The 2,669-nt window shown below is 36.7% G+C and overlaps 1 protein-coding gene across 1 annotated transcript in view; it reads left to right on the top strand.

The window, feature by feature from the left end:
* The window catches only part of rbpjl (recombination signal binding protein for immunoglobulin kappa J region-like), a 46,735-nt gene that overhangs the window by 24,289 nt on the left and 19,777 nt on the right, over window positions 1–2,669 (top strand). The window lies entirely within an intron of this gene.

Here is a 2,669-nt window from a genome sequence, read left to right as displayed (position 1 = left end):
GTGAATGTGAGTGTGCTTGGTTGTCTGTCTCTAAGTGTAGCCCTGTGATAGACTGGTGACCTGTCCAGGTGAACCTGCCTTCACCCTAAGTCAGCTGGGATAGACTCCAGCCCCCCCATGACCCTAGTGAGGATTAATCGGCGTGAAGATTATGGATGGATGGATTCTGCACTCCTACTCCATGACTCTGTTACAAGTAAAAGTCAAGCGATAAAAATTCAGGGATGTTTAAGCTTTACTGGGCTGAACTGCAGACTGTGTTTATCCAAAGCAGATGAGAAAGAAGCATAGAAACCATTTAGGAATGTAGGTAGTAAAATATCTGTGCATGTAGCCCCCCTATTTGTTTTCCAAGGCTGATAACACAAGTATCCACTTGGAAAAATTACGATTATATTGATTCTTCCCTCAGCATTGGTTTGTCATATTTTCATGATTTATGGCGTTTTACATGTTATGTTACACAGTACAAAACAGTTTAATTCCCTCTGCTTTTATTCATGGTTCTGTTTCCATAAAGGTGCAGGACTTTATATTGCAGTTCAAAAATTTTTTTTTAAAATAAGCCCACAGTGAGCAGAAAATGCTAAAGTAAAAATTGAAAAAATGGAAAGAAAAAAAAAAGAGTGGGTTCACATTAGTTAAAAAATCTGATGTTTCTTATTAGTGGTGGAATGTGCCTACAGTCGTCCTCGAATTTATTCATACCCTCCCTTTAAAGAAGGAAAAACACAGCTTCAGTCACTGAAATAAGTTGAAATTGACAAAAGTAATGATAAATAAAGTTTTTATGAAAATCATGACATTACTTTTGAATTGTGGTTCCACAGAAATCATCAGCAAAGTGCCCTGATTTGTCCAGGACAGTTTTTTTTTTTTTTTTTTAATTATTCTTTCCAACCACAATTCAAAGTCAATGTTTTATTTCACTAAATTATAATTTAGCAAATTTTTATTTATTATTACTTTTTCAGTTTCTTGTTATTTGAGTGACTTTTGTGAATTTTAGTTTTTCTTTAATAGAAGAGTATCAGTACACTTGAGGACGACTGTAAGTGCATTTACTTTAAGTACAAATTAAAGGTACTTCTACTTTGCATTTGTCTTTTATTTCCATGCTACTTTCTACTTCTACTGGACTATATTTCAGAATAAAATATTGTACTTTTTACTTCGCTATATTTATCTGACGGCTTTAGTTACTTTACAAATTAAGATTTCTGCACAAAGACATGTAAAGTACTTGTAACATACAATGTTTTATAGTGATTTAAACTACCCAGCAGTTTATACGAGTACAGTCGAATTGATTAGAGATATAAATAAGAAAACTGTAAATATTCATGTAAAGAGCAACAGCCTTGAGCAGACATAACCCTGTGATGTGACTTTATGAAAATCACAAAGTCAGGTCAGCTGAGTTGTGTTGAATGACAGCTGGTTGCTGTGTGTCATGACTTCCTGTGCTGTTGGGTCGCTGAAGGTCACAGGGTCAGTTTTATTCAGCCATCCAAAGCCTATACACACACACACACACACACACACACTAAAAGGAGACATCATCCTGACAGCTGAGACAGCAGCTCAGGTGACATCACGCTGCTCCGGTTACCGTGGGAGACTGACCCTGTACCTGTCTGCTCCGGGCCGAGTGTGTTTGTGTCCTTGTGAGGACAAGTTTAAGGTTCAGGTCTTCAGGTCTGAGGATGTTCTGGCTGTTCAGGTCAGTTCAGGGTTTCTGTGTCTCTTGTCAGTCTTCAGACTCCACATTGTCATGCAAATAAAACTCACTTCCCTGGACTGTAGGAAAGATTTACAGATATACATATCCTGATTTTACGTTTTATATTTGTCATTTGTTAAAAATTACTTTGTTGAAATCTGTTTACACTTTGACGTGAAAGAGTCTTTTTTATTTTAAATTCCTGTCTGGAAAGCCTTATTATCAAATTAAGTATATTTGCATGCGCGCGCACACACACACACACACACATACATGTACTGTTGTCCCTAAAGTTTGAATAAAATATATTTTTACCTCTTCTCATGATATGATTGTGACAATACGATTTATTCTTGATAGATAAAGTGCATATCTCCTCTAAACTTTATTGATTTCACAATATACATACAATACATATCACAGTAAAAATTAAACCACGATTAACTCGTGCAAACTGTGTATTCAGGCTTAAACACAATTGGGGGTCTTGAACAATAGGATTAAGGGTTTGTTCTCATTTTCCCTTTAACAGGAGACCCATGTGAGGGGATTTCATGAATTTAAATGTCAAATATTACTCTTTCAAATGTCACTCAGTCACTAGTATTGAGTCTGGCCACCCCTGACACGGATCAGTGCGTGAAGACATCGTGGCGTACTGTTCACCAGCTGGTTGATGGTGTCAGTGGGCAGGACGTCCCACTCTTCAGTCTTCAGAATTTGTTTCCCCTGGATAACTGGGACTCAGTATGTAATCATTGCACCTGGTCAGAAGTGATCAACCGTCAGTGAATGTAGCAGCTGATGACAATAGTTGGAAGTGCAATCTTCTGTGTGTCGAGTTCAAATACAGACTTTTTTTTTTTTTTTTGTAAAATCAATAATTATATTCAACTTGTTTTTTGTTATTTATAGCATTAGAACTGTGGTTGTGCAGTTTCCTTCA

This window comes from Stegastes partitus, unplaced genomic scaffold (assembly GCF_000690725.1).
Source record: "Stegastes partitus isolate 25-593 unplaced genomic scaffold, Stegastes_partitus-1.0.2 Scaffold10, whole genome shotgun sequence".
NCBI lineage: Eukaryota > Metazoa > Chordata > Actinopteri > Pomacentridae > Stegastes > Stegastes partitus.
This window is presented reverse-complemented; position numbering and strand designations above follow the sequence as displayed.